Below are 19,673 nucleotides of genomic sequence, written 5' to 3'. Positions count from 1 at the left end.
TTATAGAACTAAATCCCCAACAGATGGAAGATCCCCAACAGAATGAAGATTCTTCATTCCAAATTAAAGGGACCAGAGAAGCTCCTCTAGAAGATCACCTCAGGCCAGTTTAACAGAACCACTCTCACAACACATAACACTTAACCACACTCACAACACATAACACGTAACCACGCTCACTTAACCTGTATGACACCAAGAGGGGAACTTCTTTTAAAACACATTTATTTTGCCAGAGAGACCTTGAGGACATTCAAACCAAGCTTAAAGAGAAATCTCCCCCAAAACATTGGACATTTGTGTTCCTGGAAAAGAGGGGGATTCAGGCCAGTTCCAGAGGGATCTCTAGTTTCCAATTAAGATGCCATTCCTGGGGGGCAGGCTATATTGAGAAAAAAAGGGGGGCAATATCCTTAACCAGCTCACTAGGAACACTGGCCACCCTCTCCCAGCTTTTCAAAGCCCTTAATCCCCAGACCACAGGACCTGTCCTAAGGAATCTCCCAGTCATCTGCTAACATTCTGCAAACTCCCATGCAGAGGGCAGCTTAGGGGCACAGCTATCTGGGGAGAAATCAGGTTATATTTTCCCAAATTACCTGTCCAGGCCAGGTACTCATTCCTGCATAAGAGATAAGTAAATATATACTGTGCTATCAATGAAATTTAGGAGGTTATTTATTGCAGCAACTATGTTACATACCTAGTTAGTTACTAGGTAACTAGTTCAGATACTAGTTACTAGATCAGATACTCACATTGGAAACAAAGCCCTGGAGAGGTCATGTTGCCAAAACTTGGCCTCTGTTCACGGATGCCAAGGAGAAACATGGAGACCGTTTTGGGTGAAGTACAAAAGAATAGCCGTTAATTTCTTTTCCAGGCAAAGGGGACCAGAGCAGGCTAATGCCCTCAAGACTATGTGGTCATGAGGAGTTTTATAATGTTCAAGGAGCAGAGCAAGGACAATTCTCAGATTGGTTGGCATCCAGATGAAGTTTCAAGCATCTTCAGTCTTCTGGTCTCAACCAGTCTAGGATCAATGTTGTGATGGTCAGCAGTTTTCATCTGGAGAGGATCCACTTCTGTAAAAACACCTTAGGAATGTGTGTCATGCCTTTGTCTATATCTTTCAGGGAACTTGGAGTTCAGTGATTCAGCCATATGGCAGAATTATAATCTAAACTGCTACCGATTCCCCAGCCCAACACCTAGTATTTGTTTCTGCATCTTCATATTTCCTGATGACTGACTCTTGAGCTGGCATTCTACTTCAAAAGACAAGAACACAGGGAGTTGTACATGGGTTCAGTCATGGCCGAGTGAAAGCAGGGAAGGCAGTTTCTTCATCCTCTCCTTGGCGCTCCTGGTGGCAGATCCTCTTCACTGTGGGCTGCCGCTTGCCAAAGGGGTCGGCTGGTCTCAGGACTGCAAACACTGCTGCTACTGCCATGCCCTCCGGTTTCCTGGTTCCTCACACACACCCCTCACCATCCACGGCCTCTCCTGGGTAGTCTCTCACTTCCAGGCCTCAGCCTTCTGCCCAGACATGGGGGAGGCACCAGATACAGGGACCAGAAAATAAGTCTGACGGTAGACCAGATTACACTAGGTATCCCTCAGTCTGGATGTCACATACTGGCTTTGTTTTATTTATTGATTTTTTTTTTTTTTTTACTGGCTTTGTTTCAATCCAGCTCTGCTTCCTGTGATTTGTTTCTCAGGGCTTCAAGCCAGAAGAGGAAGTCAGAACAGGAGGAAACAGGATGCCTGAAGGTTGCTGGTCTTGGGCTCCTCTTCAAACTGCCAAATGTCTGATGGGGACTGGTGGACTACTGGTGGATCTAAGAGAATGAACCTCTGCTCAGGCTGTCTGCCACTCTGGGTGCCTTCCTGGCAGAGCAAAAAAAAGTCTGCAGAAGGTGTCACAGCCTGGAAATCACCTTGGCCTAGCAGAGATGCAGACAGGCTTTGTCTCTTTGAGGTTCAATCTGAGGTAACCAAGACTTCTTGGTTTTTCTGTCCTGAGGTGACCAGGACAAAAACTCTGGTTGAGGACACACATCCATATTCAGAAGGCCTTGATTTGTGGTTTGTTAGGAGTGTTATCTCTCAGGAGCCACAGATCAAAATCATTGAAACTACCCCTGGATTACAAAATAGGGGAAATGTATAAAAACCCAAACTACAATGCTACATAAATTGTCAAGAATTAGGATTGGAGTTGGCAAGAAATAAAGGTGCTTCTTTAAGTAAGAATTGATTGGAGGTCAAAATGGTTACATAGTTGCATGTAGGGGAAGAGGGTACTTTGAAATTATGTTTGTAGCTGGCCTGCAGCTGCAGACATTGTTCTGAGAACCGTTGGGATCTTCCTGGTGGTCCAGTGGTTAAGATTCCAAGCTTCTACTTCATGGGGCACACATTCCATCTGCATGCTACAGGGCATGTCCAAAAAAAAAAAATGCTGGTGGTATTCTTGAGTTTGATATAGTCCCTAAAGTTCAAGTTCTCAGAGATTTAAGAATATGTCTGACACCACATCCATGGATGGCTACCTGGCTCCATTTTGAATGTGTGAACCATGGATATTTCTTTTTAATTTTTAAATGATCTTCAATATGTCATCACCTGTTTTCATCACCCTTTTTTGGGGTGATCAGATATCAAAGCTAAGAATCTGTCCACAGTGAGGTTGGTTCAGTTGGATTAGACTTTACAAACATATTCTTAAAACAAGACAGTAACTGCAGAAAGTGGCCTTTGAACAATTTTTTTTTCTAGTGAATTACTTTAGTCCTTGAAATGATTTAGAAGTTTCACCAAGTGTTGATAATAAAAAGCAGATGACTCTTTAGAAGACAGTTTGGCAGTTTCTTAAGACATTATTATACTCATCATATCCAAAAATCTCACTTTTTGATCATATGCTCATCATATGATCCAAAAATTACACAAATAATTTGAAAACGAATGTTTTTGCAAAATATGCACAGGTATGTTTCTAGCAGTTGTATTCATGATCGCCAAAACTTGGAAACAGCCAAGATGCCTGTCGATATATAAATGACTAAACACACTTTAGACTCTCCAAACAATGGCATAATATCCTGGGACTTAACAAAGAAGCACTTAATTCAAGAAAAACATGAAAGAACCTTTAATGCAGGCTACTAGGTGATAGAAGTCAATCTGAAAAGGCTACATACTGTAAATTTCAACAAGTAATCTTTCCAAATTCAGGAAAAGGCAAAACTATGGAGACAGTGAAGAGATCTGTCTGAAGGGCCAAGGTGGAGAGGTTGAAAGGAATGAAAAGGTGGAGCCCAGGGGACTATTAAGGCACTGAAACTATGCTATATGGTATTGCAATGATGGATTCAAGTCATTATGCATTTTTCAAGATCTGTAGCATACACAACACAAAGAGTAAACCCTAGACTATAGACTTCAGATAATAGTAATGTAGCAAAGAGCTAACATCCATCCTTCTCAAACTCTTCCAAAAAATTGCAGAGGGAGGAACACCATCAAGCTCATTGTAAGAAACCACCATCATCGTGATGCCAAAACCAGACAAAGGTATTTCAAAAAAGAAAATTATAGGCCAATAACACTGATGAACATAGTTGCTAAAATCCTCCATGAAATACTAGCAAACTGAATCCAGCAATGCACTAAAAGGGTCATACACCATGATCAAGTAGGATTTAGCTCAGGGAGGCAAGGATTCTTCAATATATGCAAATCAATTAATGTGATACATCATATTAACAAATTGAAGGATAAAAACCTTATGATCATCTCCAAAGATGCAGGAAAGCTTTTGACAAAATTTTATACCCATTTATGATTAAAGAAACGCTCCAGAAGATGGGCAGAGGAAACCTACCTCAATATAATAAAGGTCATATACAACAAACCCACAGCAAACGTCATTCTCAATAGTGAAAAACTGAAAGCCTTTCCTGTAAGATCAGGAACAAGACAAGGTATCCAAACTGGACGAGAAAGACAGCAGTCAGTGTTTGCAGATGACATGATTGTATACATAGAAAATCCTAAAGATGCCACCAGAAAACCACTAGTGGTAATCAATGAATTTAGTAATGTTTCAGGATATATAATTAATACACAGACATCTCTTGCATTCATTTACACTAACAACATAAGATTATGAAAGAAAAATCCAAGAAATAATTCCATTTACCATTGCAGCAAAAAGAATAAAATACCTAGGAATAAATCTACCTAAGAGGCAAAAGGCCTGTCCTCAGAAAACTAATAGATACTAATGAAAGTAATCAAAGATGACACAAAGAGATGAAGAGATATAACATGTCCTTAAATTGGAAGAATCAATATTGTGAAAATGACAATACTACCCTAAACAAACGACAGATTTCATGTAATCATTATGAAATTGCCAAGGGCATTCTTCACAGAATTAGAACAAAAGGTTTTACAATTTGCTTGGAAACACAAAAGACCCTGAATAGCCAATCTTGAGAAAGAAAAACAGAGCTGGAAGAATCAGTCTCCTTAACTACAGACAATAGGGCAAAGCTATAGTCTTCAAAACAGTGTGATACTGGCACGAAAATAGACCTACAAATTAATGGAAGAGGATAGAAAGCCCATAAATAAACCCACTCACCTATGGTCAGTTAATCTATGACAAAAGAGGCAAGCCTACACAGTGGTGGAAAGACAGTATCTTCAATTGTTGAAAACATTGGGCAGCAACATGTTAAAAAAACATGTTTTTTTTTAAAAATCTACATAAAAAGTAGATTATGCTCTAACACCATACACAAAAATAACCTCAAAATGGGTTAAAGACCTAATTGTGAAATGGGAAGCAATAAAACTCCTACAGGAAAACATAGGCTGAGCATTCTCTGACATAAATTGCAGCAATATCTCTTTCAAACCATCTTGCAGATTAATGGAAGCTAAAACCAAAATAAACAAATAATACCTCATTAAACTCCAAAGCTTTTGGACAGCAAAGAAAACCATAGACAAAATTTAGAAAGACTAGGAGAACTCACAGATTGGGAGAAAATATTCCCAGTGATATGAATGACAAGGAATTAAGTCTCCAAAAATTGCAAACAGCTTAATATCATCAAAATAACCTAATAGAAAAATCAGCAGAAGGCCTAAATAGATATTTCTCCAAAGAAGACACACAGATAGCCAAGAGACACATGAAAAGATGTTCAACATCTCTAATTACTAGAGAAATGTAAAACAAACTACAATGAGATATCACCTCATACCAGTGAAAATAGCTATCATCAAAAACTCCAAACAATAAATGCTAGAGAGTGTTTGGAGAGAAGGGAATCCACCTACACTGTTGGTGAAAATGTAAATTGGTATAGCCACTATGGAGAACAGTATGGAGAGGCCTTAAAAAACAAAAAACAGAACTACCATATGATTCTGCAATTCCAGTCCTGGGCATGTATCCTGAGAAACACATGGTCTTAAAAGATGCATGCATCCCAATGTTCACTGCAGCACTGTTAACAATAGCCAAGATAAGGAAGCAACATAAGTGTACATTGACAGAGGAATGGATAAGGAGGATGCAGTACATATACACAGTGGGATATTACTTACTGTTAAGAAGAACAAGACACCATTTGCAGCAAAATGGATGGACCTAGAGATTGTGATACTGAGTGAAGTAAGTCAGACAGAGAAGGAGAAATACTGTTTGGCATCTCTTATATACAGAATCTAAATAGAAATGATATGAATGTACTTATTTACAAAACAGACCCACAGACCTAGAGAATAAATATATGGTTGCCATGGGGAAGGATGTGGGGAAGGATAGTTAGGGAGTTTGGGATAGATATGTACACACTGCTATTTTTAAAATGGATAACTGACAAGGACCTGCTGTATACTACAGTAAACGTTGCTCAATGTTATATGGTAGCCTGGAAGGGAGGGGAGTTTGGAAGGAAATGGATACATGTATGTGTATGGCTGAGTCCCTTTGCTGTGCATCTGAAACTATCAAAACATGGTCAGTTGGCTATACTGCAATATAAAATTAAAAAAAAAATAACATTGTAGATCTTTATAGCAATATTTGTAGCACTACATTATTGTTTTTAATGTCTGTATTGTTTTCTGTAGTATTGTTTAATAACCCCCCAGGCTCCTCTGTCCATGGGATTTTTCAGGTAAGAATACTGGACTGGGTTGCTGTTTCCTTTGCTAAGTGTATAGTATAAATGTACCATAATTTAACCTAGCTCATATATATAGACATTAAAGTTGTTTATAATTATTTTACTATTTTAAATATTTTTGAAATAAGTATCATATAGGAATCCATTTATTTCCTTATGATAAATTCTTTGAAGGAGATTTGCTTGGTCCAAAATTTCTTGATATATAAAATATTTTGAAATATTATTAAAAAGGTTTCTATATTAATAAAATGCATACTTATACTGAAATAGAGGAAAGCAGTAGAATGGGAAAGACTAAAGATCTCTTCAAGAAGATTGGAGCTATCAAGGGAACATTGTATGCAAGAATGGGCATGGTAAAGGACAGAAATAGCAAGGACCTAACAGAAACAGAAGAGATTAAGAAGAGGTGGCAAGAATACACAGAAGAACTGTACAAAAAAGTCTTAATGACCTGGATAACCACAACGATGTGGTCAGTCACCTAAAGCCAGGCATTCTTGAGTGTGAAGTGAAGTGGGCCTTAGGAAGCCCGAAACAAAGGTAGTGAAGGTGACAGAAGTCCAGTTGAGTTCTTTCAAATCCTAAAAGATGATGCTCTTAAACTGCTTCACTCACTATGTCAGCAGAAAACTCAGCAGTGGCCACAGACAGGACTGGAAAAGGTCAGTTTTCATTCCACTCCCAAAGAAGGGCAGTGCCCTTCTTTTAGAATGTTCAAACTACTGTACAATAGAGCTCATTTCACATGCTAGCAAGGTAATGCTCAAAATTTTTCAAGCTAGGCTTCAGCAGAACATGAACGGAAAACTGCCAGATGTTCAAACTAGGTTTTGAAGAGGCAGAGGAAGACATCAAATTTCCAGTATCTGTTACATCGTGGAGAAAGCAAGGGAGTTCCAGGAAAACGTCTACTTCTGCTTCATTGACTATGCTAAAGCCTTTGACTGTGTGAATCACAACAAACTGTGGAAAATTCTTAAAGAGATGGAAGTACCAGACCACCTTACCTGCCTCCTGAGAAACTGGTCAAAAAGCAACAGTTAGAACTGGACATGGAATAATGGACTGGTTCAAAACTGGAAAAGGAATATGTCAAGGCTGTATGTTGACACCAGCTTATTTAACTTACATGCAGAGTACATCATACAAAACGATGGGCAGGATGAATATGTATGTATAATATGTTATTAATAAAATTGAAGATGCCTTACCACAAGCTCTACTGTGATGCAGTCAAGACAGACATCATTATTTCCACTTTATATTTGACTTAAAAAGGTTCAGTTCAGTTCAGGTGCTCAGTCATGTCCAACTCTTTGAGACCCCATGAATCGCAGCACGCCAGGCCTCCCTGTCCATCACCAACTCCCGGAGTCCACCCAAACCCATGTCCATTGAGTCGGTGATGCCATCCAACCATCTCATCCTCTGTCATCCCCTTCTCCTCCTGCCTTCAATCTTTCCCAGCATCACGGTCTTTTCAAATGAGTCAGCTCTTTGCATCAGGTGGCCAAAATATTGGAGTTTCAGCTTCAGCATCAGTCCTTCCAATGAACACCCAGAACTGATCTCCTTTAGGATGGACTGGGTGGATCTCCTTGCAGTCCAAGGGATTATCAAGAGTCTTCTCCAACACCACAGTTCAAAAGCATCAATTCTTCTGCACTCAGCTTTCTTTATAGTCCAACTCTCACATCCATACCTGACTACTGGAAAAATCATAGCCTTGACTAGACGGGCCTTTGTTGACAAAGTAATGTCTCTGCTTTTGAATATGCTGTCTAGGTTGGTCATAACTTTCCTTCCAAGGAGTAAGCGTCTTTTAATTTCATGGCTGCAATCACCATCTGCAGTGATTTTGGAGCCCTCCAAAATGAAGTCAGCCACTGTTTCCCCATCTATTTGACATGAAGTGATGGGACCGCATGCCATGATCTTAGTTTTCTGAGTGTTGAGCTTTAACAAGGTTACCATATCTGGAAAGAAAAAAAAAAAACAAATTACCTATCTGGTTGAATTCACAGAATCACTGAGTAAAATAGCTGAGATTGGTACACAAATTTGTTTCTGTCCTAAAAAGTGAAAGAAAGTGAAAGTAAAGTCGCTCAGTCACGTCCGACTCTTTGCCACCCCGTGGACTGTAGCCCACCATGGGATTCTCCAGGCAAGAAGACTGTTTCTGTGCTAAAGTCCTGTTTAATCTAATGTTATACTGCCTCCCAGTGGTATAAACTTATATTCACAGGCACTTGTAAATCAGTAGTTAACATATTTCCATTCTTATGCCTTGGGAAATAGTGGAGATCTATTTACTTGTTTACTAGCAAAGTAATTTTTCCTGCATACCAAAGATGCTCTTTTTAAAATATTTACATCTCTTGAATCTGTATATTCTATGCTTAAGACACACAACAAGCAGTTAATTATATGAAATTTAACATATATAGCATATATATTGTCCAAGTCATTGTATCCTAAAAGTTATTAAACTATTATTATTATTCATTTTACTTTAGTAGTAAAATGAATGAATCTCACAGAGTCTATGTAACTTGGCAGTATCACACAGCTACCAGTGGCCAACCGATACTCACACTGTCTTGTTCATTCTCAAAGCCCATCTTTGTAACCATGAATTACGCTTCTACCGTAGTTCTTCCGCAATTAGAATTTTTGTCGAGGCTTTGATCTTGCACTGCATGTTTACGGCTTTTCCAACATAATATCTTCTGCATGACCACAAGCATCAGATCTTGTGAAATCAATCCTTGAGTAATACCTTGTTCAGGTACTCATTTGTGTACTGCTACTGCTACTGCTGCTGCTGCTGCTAAGTCGCTTCAGTCGTGTCCGACTCCATGTGACCCCATAGACGGCAGCCCACCAGGCTCCCCCGTCCCTGGGATTCTCCAGGCAAGAACACTGGAGTGGGTTGCCATTTCCTTTTCCAATGCATGAAAGTGAAAAGTGAAAGTGAAGTCGCTCAGTCGTGTCCGACTCTTAGCGACCCCATGGACTGCAGCCTACCAGGCTCCTGCATCCATGGGATTTTCCAGGCAAGAGTATGGAGTGGGGTGCCATTGCCTTCTCCGACTCATTTGTGTAAACACAACAAATAAATATCTGTTCATTGTCTACCATCTATAACTGTACACTTTTTCACAAAACATAAACAAGAATTTGTGTTCAAATATGCGTTGATTTTTGCTACTCCACTCCTGACATTGGTGGTAAAAAACAGTGGTGAAAAAATTCTTCTCTAAGTGCTTTAAGGTCTAAATCCAAATCACACCTTTAGAAATGAAGTGATGTGAAAGTCACTCTATTGTGTTTGACTCTTCGTGTCCCCCTGGACTATATAGTCCATGCAATTCTCTAGGCCAGAATACTGTAGTGGGCTGGCTTTCCCTTCTCCAGGGCTCTTCCCAACCCAGGGATTGAATCCAGGTCTCCTGCATTGCAGGCGGATTCTTTACCAGCTGAGCCACAAGGGAAGCCTTTAGAACTGCTGTGCAATAGGATGGTCATTAATCACATTTGAGTATTAAAATTTAAATCAATTATAATTAAATAAAAATTTAAAATCTAGCCACATTTCAAGTGCTCACAGCTCCATGTGGCTAGTGGCTACAATTGTGGTTGCACTGATGTGGAATATTCCCACCACTGTAGAAAGTTGATTCAAAAGTGCTGATCTAGAATAAAAACAATACTTTTCTTCCAGATGTTGAACAAAAGGAACTCCAGCTAACTTGCTTTAAAATAATGAACCATATGTAGCTCAATACATTTTATAGTAATTAGAAACATTAGCCTTCTTCAGTATGTGTGCTTGTAAAATGTATAGACGTTAATATCGAAGTGAAGAAAGACTGTACAATGAGTCTGTTGGATTAATATTTTTCATAGTTTTCTTTCACCATCTTTTTGACGTCCAAAGACTCGGTAGTATTGTGTGTGTTAGTCGCTCAGTCCTGACAATTCTGCAATCCCACAGACTGTTAAGATCCAAGTGAAGCAAGACTGTACAATGACTTTGTAGAATTAAGAATTTTCAGAATTTTCTTTCACTATCTTTTTGATATCCAAGGATTCTGTAGTATTTTCCCTTTTTTAATTTCTAGTATTATTGATTTGTATCTTCTCTCTGTTTTCCTCAGTTCACTTGAGGTTTATCAAATTTACTTATATCTTCTGAAGAACCAGCTCTGTTTTGTAGAGGCTTATCGATTTTATTGATCTTTTTCAAAGAACCAGCTTTCGATTCCATTGATCATCTCTATTGATTTCTGCTGTTTAATGTCATTTCTTTTCACTTTGCATTTTCCCTTCTTTTTCTAGTTTACTATGGTTAAAGCTTAGATATTTGTTTTTAGATATTTATTCTTTTTGAATATGTGCATTCAATGTAGTAAACTTTCCACTAAACACTTATTTTACTCTATGTCACAAATTCTGAAGTTGTATTTTCATTTAGTTAAAATATTTTTAAAATTTTCTTGAAATGTCCTCTTTGACTCATGTATTGTTTAGAAATATGTTGTTAAATCTCCTGTATTTAGAATTTTCTAGTTATATTTCTATGTAGCCATCTGATTCTAGTTTAATTCCACTATGGCCTGAGTGCATACATTATATGATTTCTATTCTTTTAATTTTTTAAGCTATAATTTTTCAGAATGTGGTCTAACATGGCAAATATTTAACATAACCTTGAGACAAATGTATATTCTGCTGTCGTTAAATAAATAGCTTATAAATGTCAATTATTTTGTATACAGTTGATTGACGGTGCTGTTAGTACAACTGTGTTGTGATTTTCTGCCAGATGGCTCTGCCCATTTCTGACAGAGGGTTACAGAAGTCTTCAGCCATAATAGTGAATTCACCTGTCTCTCCTAGCAGTTCTATCAGGTTCTACCTTACATCTTGACACTGTTGTTAGGTTCACATACAAAAGAATTGGTATGTCTTCTTGGAGAAGTAATTGTTTTATGAGTATGTAATGTTCTTCTTTTTCCCTGGTAAGTTTTCTTGTTTAGAAGTTGCTCTGCATGAAATTAATATAGTGTAGCTACTCCAGCTTTCTTTTGATTAGTATTCACAAGGAATATCTTTCTCCATTCGTTTCCTTTTTCTTTTTTTGACTACATGTATCTTCATCTTTAAAGTGGATTTTTTATAGAAAATACAAAATTGGATCTTGTTTTTGTTTCACTCTGACAATTTCTTTTAGCTGGTATATTTAAACCATTGACATGAAGATGATTATTTAAACAGATGAATTAATATCTGCCATGTATGTTAATGTTTTCTATTTGTTGCTATTGTTCTTTGTTTCCATTTTGTCTTCTATTTTTTCAGCCTTATGTAGTTTTAGTTGGGTAGCTTAGATTATTGCATTTTCTCTCCTATCTTGTATCCATTGCACTTCTTTCTTTTTAAAAAAATATTTTTAGTGATTGCCCTGAAGCTTGTAATACAAAATTACAACTAGCTCAAATATGCTTTCAATTAATACTGTAAACCTCAAAAGAATAGTGCAATATCTTATAATAACAAAATAATCCTAATTATACTCTTGTCCCTTACATTGTTACTGTCATTCATTCCACTTATGCATAAACTACAAGAATCTAATACAGTCATTATTTTGAACAAGCTGTTACCAGTGTGATCAATTAAGAATAGGAAAGATACATTTTAAATTTTCTCATTTATTCCTCAAAGTAGGTCCTAGTTTTTGACCTATATTACTTTCCTTCCCTCTTTCTATTCTTTCCTTATTTTAACATTCTTACAAGGAAGGTCTCCTGGCTACAAATTCCCTGAAGATTTTTTTCCAGGAAAAAATCTTTATTTCCCCTTCACTGTGAACAGGATTTCAGAGAATATATAATTTTATGTTGATAATTTCTTTTTGTCTCAACAATTTGAACATTTCACTCCACTCTGCTTGTTTACCTGGCTTCTTTGGAAACAAAAGGTGGCAAGGTAATTTTTTTTCTTCTTGCTTCTTTCCAAATTTTTTCTCAATTTTTGTTTGGCTTTCTGCAATTTGACTATGGTATACCCAGATGTATTTGATGTTGTGTGTGCGCGCAGTTTTATGCTGCTTGGTTTTCTCCAAGCTTCCTAGATCTGTGCTTTAGAGTCTGATATTAATTTGGGGTAAATTCTCAGTCACCGTTCCTTAAAATATTGCTTCTACTTCTTTCTTCTCCTTTTGGTGTGCCCATTACATGTTACACTTTTAGTAGTTATCCCACAGCTCTTGGATATTGTTTTGGGTTTTCTTTTCTGTTTTTTCTGTTGTTTTGTTTTAACATTTCAGTTTTGGATGTTTCTGTTGCTATGTCCTAAACTCAGAGATTCTCTCCTCAGCCATGTATTAATGACATCATCAGACACTCTATTTTGGTAAGTGTTTTGATTCTCTGACATTTCTTTTTTTCCTTTCTTATAATTTCTATGTTCTCCTTACACTACTTATTTATTCTTCATGGTGTCTATATTTTGCATTGGAGTCATTAGCATGTCAGTCAGAGTTTTTAAAAAGTTTCCAGTGTGATGATTCTAATATTTCTGCCATATCTAAGTTCTGATACTTTTCAAACTGTGCTTAACTTATTGCTTTTGTTTTCTGTGCTTAACCATATGTGACCCTCTGCAGTGCTGTGGGCTATAGCCTACCAGGCTCCTCTACCCATGGAATTTTTCAGGCAAGAATACTGGGGCAGGGTGCCATTGCCTACCTCAGGGGATCTTCCCCACCCAGGGATTGAACCTGCATCTCTTGCATCTCCTGCATTGGCAGGGGGATTCTTTACCACTAGCACCACCTGGGTGACTGAAAACTGTGTTGCAATAGATATATTTGATCTTTACCTCTGATTCCTGGCAAGGAGCTTCAAAAATCATTATAATTTTGTCCATTTCTTGAGTCATAGAAGTAACTTTGTTATGCTAGTGATCACTCATTGTGAAGGTTCTGTATAGTTTCAAGGGAGTGTCTGGTCACCAGAAAAAACCACCACCATGTGATTAGAGGGTAGCAAATTCCTGTATTTCCCCTGTCCTCAGACACATGAGCTGTGCATGCCTACACGTGGCTCTAACGTACCAAAGACACTGAGACCTAAACTCTTCATAGCAGAACATTGCCCACATTCCAGATTGGCCGTTGGTTGATTCACTTGCAACAAATATCCAAATAACACTACAAGGGCTCTGAAAACTGAACTGGAACCAGAGCCCACAGAAGGCCTGAACCTAGCCAAAGTGATTGTCTGCTCAAACCAAAAATTTGGATATGCGTCAGATATTTAAACAAGAATCTCCTAACAAAATATTTATTAAAAATGTCCAGAAGACAATCCAAAACTATTCAGCATACGAATAGCCATGAGAATTTGGACTTGCATGGAGAAAGACAATCAACAGAAGCTGTGCTGACGTGACACAGATGTTGGAATTATCTAGCAAATATTTTAAGCAGCTATTATAAAGATACTCAAAATACCAAAGGAATGAAGAAATAAATGAAGTCATTTAACAAGAATTAGAAATCATCTTTTTACTCTTCTGAATTGCCTTCTATCTAAATTGATTGCTACTTTTATCAAGGATAAGGAAAATTTTCCATCCTAAATTATGACACCCCAATTTTTTCCAACAGGTAAAGGTCACTTTTTTCACTTAGTAAGTCATCAAACAAAATCTTAATACATGATTATTAATTTCAATCTCATACATATGTGTGTATATGTATATACATATATATATATGTATATACATATACACACATTTTTCTTTCTATACGGCATCTAATGTAAGATATTTTATTTGAATGTTCTCCTAAATTTTTATCTGGAATTGTTCACTTTTTTAAATTGGTAAATATCTTTTACTTCCTTTTAATGTTTTCCCTCCTGTGAGCTTCCATGATAAGTTTTATACTTTATTTCACAATAATAATATGCTGCATCTGTGTAACACTTTACAGTATGTATTTTTCCCAGTGAAATTAATCATTCCATTGTCAGTCATAAATTTTACCTGTTTCCATTCTCTTACCTCTTTCTCTTAATAGTTCCCTTTCATTGCCTGTGAGAACAAGAATTTCCATATCTGCTTATTCTTAAACAAATTATAAACACATTTACAATTTATAAATTATAGCACTCTTTCAAGATCTCTCAGCCTTGAAAACTCTGTAACTGTGAACCACTAGAGTCTTATCAGTAGCATTATTTTATCACCTCAATCCTCACCCTCATTCCTTACAGCCCAAATTCTTACCTCGTTTTGCAATCCGCCCAGTTGGAAAACATCTTTCTCTACCATATTTATATCAGGCATTTTACCTCCAGCTTTTATTAGAGAACTAAGACTACAGTCAACCGTTTGTGGCCGGAACTTCCTGAGTAACTGAAAATGTCAAGCTAAACTAATTTGGATAGTGAAAAATTCACACAGTGAACCACACATTTTTCGTCAGAAGGCCACTTGCTACAAACACACAGAAGATTGGGCTTTGTATGAATGTTTAAAAAGACAATGAGCTATTTCATGAATAGTACTTTAATTGCAAGACAATGGATTTCAAACTAATCACCATGATAAGTCCAGTTACGACACGTCAGCTTGCAAATATATTACCCAGTTATTGACTATATTCCCTGCACTGCACGTTTGATACTTATAACTCATTTATCTTGTAACTGGAGGTTTTGGTTCTCACTCTTCCTCACCTATTTCTTTCCCTCTGCTCCCCCCACTCCTTCCTGGCAAACACTTATTTGTTATTTGCATCTATAACTATGTATATGCAGTATAAAAATTTTGAACTGCTATATTGTACATTCGAAGTTAATTTTGTAAATCTACTATTCTTTAGTAAGGAAGAAAAGGAAATGGTGCTCAAGAGGACATGGGAGTTATTTACTGAAGCAAGGTCACTGGATACAGCAATAAAGATAGGAGTGACGTGGTGAGGGCTGCTTTTATTCACTTTTGTCGAGTGATAGACAAAACTGGATTTGATGCATTTAAATGCTGAGAGAATGTATTTTCCTTTAAATACATTTCCTGAAAGAAGCAGTGGACATTCTAGGTTATGCTTGTATCTGAAAAAGATGAAACATAGAAATGAAAAGAAGTTGATATTGATAATGTTGCCAAAACCCTGCCTGTGTTCTCTGTTGCCGAATAGAAACATAGAGACAGGTTTTGCCTGAAGTAGAAAAGAGTAACTTTTATTGTGCTGCCAGGCAAAGGGGACCACAGAGGGCTAATGCACTCAAGACTGTGTGACCCACCCAGGAGTGGGATAGTGAGGAGTTTTATAGTGTTCAAGGAGCGGTGTGTCACCAACTCATGGACATTTTTGGATTGGTTGGCATCAAGGTGACGTTTCAAGCATCATTAATTTTCCAGTTTCAACCAGTCTAGAGTCTATGTTCTCATGGTCAGCAGTTTTCATTTGGAGTGGGTCTGCTTCTTGTAAAAATAATGTAGCAACGTGTGTCATGCCTTCATGTATTTCAGAGAAATAGGAGTTCAGTGATTCTGCTATGTGGTTGAATTATAATCTAAATTGTTACCAGTTCCCCAGCCCAATAGCTAGTCTTTGTTTCTACATCTTCACGTTTCTCTCTTCAACGACGGGTGCTGGGAAAACTGGTCAACTCCATGTAAAAGAGTGAAACTAGAACACTTCCTAACACCACACACAAAAATAAACTCAAAATGGATGAAAGACCTAAATGTAAGACAAAAAACTATAAAACTCTTAGAGGAAAACATGGATAGAACATTCTTCAACATAAATCACAGCAAGATCCTCTATGACCCACCTCCCAGAGTAATGGAAATAAAAACAAAAAATAAACAAATGGGATCTAATTAAACTTAAAAGCTTTGGCACAACAAAGGAAAGTATAAGCAAGGTGGAAAGACAGCCCTCATGAAACAACTGACAAACAATGAATTAATCATGGATTCTTGAGTCAGTCTTTTATTTTAAAAACAAGGATGCAGGGGTTTTTACACTTCAGAAATACAATGTGTTAATGCTACTGCTGCCATAACAAAGTGCCATGCACTGCATGATTTAAAACACCAGGAACTGATTGTCTCAGTACTACAGCCTAGAAGGCCCAACATCAATATGTCCTCTGGGTCATGCTCTCTCAGACTGCTCTAGGAGACAGTCCTTTCTTGCCTCTTCCTGCTTCTGGTAATGGCTGGCCATGCCTAGCGCTCTTTGACTTATAGGTATATCACTTCAATCACAGGGCTGTCTTTTCCCTTTGTCTTCACGTTGTCTTCACTTTGTTAAGAGTTTTGTCTGACTCCAAATTTCCTCTTCTTATAACACCACTGGTGCTAAAGAGCTTGAGGCCTAAAGTAATGATGTCTTCACTATTACATTCAGCCCAGCCCTAATTTCCAAATAAGGTCACAGTCTGAGGTCCTGAGCATTAGAATGTCAACACAACATTTTAGGCTCATAGTTGAACCTCATAAGATATGCTGCTGCTGCTGCTAAAGTTGCTTTAGTCATGTCCGACTCTGCAGCCCCATAGATGGCAGCCCACTAGGCTCTCCCATCCCTGGGATTCTCCAGGCAAGAACACTGGATTGGTTTGCCATTTCCTTCTCCAATGCATGAAAGTGAAGTCGCTCAGTCATGCCCGACTCTTAGCGACCTCATGGACTGCCGCCTACCAGGCTCCTCCGCCCATGGGATTTTCTAGACGAGGGTACTCATAAGATACAGGAAGAGGAAATTTTTTGAGTCTACACACAATATACGTAACTCAGACGGTAAAGTGTCTGCCTACAATGTGGGATACCTGGGTTCGATCCCTGGGTCGGAAAGATCCCCTGGAGAAGGAAATGGCAACCCACTCCAGTATTCTTGCCTTGAAAATCCCATGGACCGAGGAGCCTGGTAGGCTATAGTCCATGGGGTCACAAAGAGTCAGACACAACTAAAGGACTCACTTTCATTTTTTGGTAGTTTACAAAAATAATTCTATCCCATGGGATAGATTGTGTAGTTTTTCATATTAAAATTCATAGATATTACATAAATTAAGTTACCCTCAACTGCAAAGACCCTGTGTAATCATTGATTACTGGATATTTCACCTTATAAAGGCTTCCACCTGGGTCTGAGATCTAGGGCAAACATATATGATAGGGTCTTTCTTCAAACAACACTTTGCTTAAAGTGCATCACAGAACTCATAAGCTCATGAAGAGCATTATTATTTAGCAAAAAATCTTCTGAATAGTGGCAAAAGGGAATTTGTTATACATTGGCTTATCCAGTGAGGGTGCATTCAGATTGTTTATGGTGTTCAGATGTTATTTCTTCTTGTTCAGGTCATGTGTGCTCAGTGGCTCAGTTGTGTCCAATTCTTTGCAACCCTGTGGACTGGAGCACACCAAGTTCCTCTGTCCATAGAATTCTCCAGTCAAGAATACAGGAGTGGGTTGCCATTTACTTCTCCAGAGGATCTTCCCAGCCCAAACCCATGTCTCCTGCAACTCTTGGATTGGCAGGTGGATTCTTTTTCCACTGAGCCACCTGGGAAGCCCCTTTCCTGTTGAGAGCCAGGGATAATATCAGATTTGTTATTGTCAAAAGTGTCTTTTCTAATTTTATTTCTCTATCAGGAGAAAATGAGTTTGTTTTTTTTTTTTCATTGAAACAATATAAATCTTCTAGAGGCTGCAGCTCTCTAGTACCAGCATTCAACTTTGGTGACATCATTATGTCATGATATCCATGAATACTGTTTTCTAGCAGCTCCCTCAAAGGCTGCTACTGCTCTTCATTGAAGATCACAAGTGCATATCTAATGGGGTCCAGCCCCCGTTGGATCCAGGGATTCCCTCAGGAGGACGGCGTTGGTGATTAAAAGATAAATAAAAGGGAAAAGACAGAGGTGAACTATCTGGTTTACGCGGAAAGCCAATAAAACCTGTGACATCAAGTTTGCTCTGACCACGGAGGTCGCAGCTGCCCTCTTGAATAGCAGAAGGTGCCCCACCTTAGGCACCTTCTCGAGTGGGTCTTAGATGCCCAGGCAAGTAAGTGGTCTCAGAGAGCCCCCACGCTCTAAGTCAGTCACCCTGAAGGAAGAACAGAGAAGAAAAGGAGAGAAAAGGAAGCAAGAAAGAACAACACGGGGAGACCAAGCTTTGAGCAAGGCCCGTAGCTTTATTTTCAAAGGGAGCTTATATACCTTAAGTTGTGCATAGAGGATAATAGGGGGTGTGAAATCATGCAAAGTCAGCAGTCTTTGATCCTTACAAGACCAGGTTTTCTTTTCTGCAAACTTTTCATATACAAATGGTTTAGGTGATTTACATCGTCTTCTGGCCAGAAGGTCTGTTAACATTTTATGACTCTGATAAAGGTTTGTCAACCATAAGACTTATTTTCTCTAAGAGTAATTATTTTAAAGTTTGGTGCCATCCTCCAAAGGTGTTAGATAAAGTTGCATTCCTATAGGGCAAAGATGCAGTGGGCTTCCAACAAAGGAAAGAATTTATTACCTTAAGGGTCTAAAATTGTTAACACCAAGGCCACTGCTTATTTTTTCTATATACCAACTGTATTAATTAATACACTTCCAAGGATACAATACAAGGGATGTGGAAACTTGGCAGCAAGCATTGGCTCAACAATGAAATCTTCTACTAGTTCTATTCTAACAATTTCTAACTCCGAGAGAGGCTCTATACTATTTGAATATCTTAAGCTTCCTGTGCCTCTCGTGGTTGGGAGACTGTAAACAATCGTATGCGTAGCTGTAGAAGTCTGGGTAAACCTGTCAAGCAAGTAAGAGAGCCCTCTGAGGGGTTTGGATTTAAACACTCCTATTATGCCCAGGAGGCTTATTAACTAGAACTTTAAGTTGATTTCCTTCAGAGAAAGGTGGTCGGGGATAGCCCCCCGTTAATGTCGGAGGAATTGGTGAAAGTCGTAAAACAGTAAAACAGACAGATTCTGGTTTTGGGGTAGACGCTCAGGCAGGTCCAGCGGGGTTTTTTTTGGGGGGGGTGGGTTCCTCTAGCCCTGACTTGCCTTGCCCGTCAGGGTTCTCCCGCATGACCTTGTCATGGGTGGGAAATCCTGTGCTGGCTCCTGGCAGCTATCTTAAAAAAAATATGCAGAAAATGTGAGCAGGAATGAATTTTCAAGACATATGAAATTTATCATTCACATTTTTATAGCATAATTGTAAAGCAGCACATTTTTCAACCATGTCATCACTGAATTATTCAAACTATAATCCCGGCCTTCCTAAGGAAAATTTTAGAGTAATCACACTCAAGACTGTTAAAAAATAAATATAAAAATGAATATATCTAAAATAAATAGGATATCATGTCATGACCAAACTGAATTTTATCTAGGAACATAAAGCAGTC

At 38.2% G+C, this 19,673-nt stretch overlaps 1 protein-coding gene across 3 annotated transcripts in view; it reads right to left on the bottom strand.

Annotated features, from left to right (window-relative positions):
• The window catches only part of LOC784451 (C-type lectin domain family 2 member H), a 41,620-nt gene extending 26,072 nt beyond the window's left edge, over positions 1-15,548 (bottom strand). Inside the window, exons 1-2 of one of the 3 annotated variants that reach the window (XM_005207098.4) lie at positions 14,523-15,548; positions 7,433-8,197 (exon numbers count right to left, since the gene is read on the bottom strand). The gene's annotated coding sequence lies outside the window, so the exon portion shown is untranslated. Of the gene's footprint in view, positions 1-758; positions 1,627-7,432; positions 8,198-8,815; positions 8,884-14,522 lie in introns of those variants that run through there. The other 2 variants (XM_059887083.1, XM_059887082.1) reach the window with 2 other exon arrangements.
• Between the last annotated feature and the right edge of the window lie 4,125 nt (positions 15,549-19,673).

The sequence above is a fragment of the Bos taurus genome, chromosome 5 (assembly GCF_002263795.3).
Source record: "Bos taurus isolate L1 Dominette 01449 registration number 42190680 breed Hereford chromosome 5, ARS-UCD2.0, whole genome shotgun sequence".
Classification (NCBI taxonomy): domain Eukaryota; kingdom Metazoa; phylum Chordata; class Mammalia; order Artiodactyla; family Bovidae; genus Bos; species Bos taurus.
Note: the sequence above shows the minus strand (reverse complement) of the source record. Positions and strands in the feature narration are given on the sequence as shown.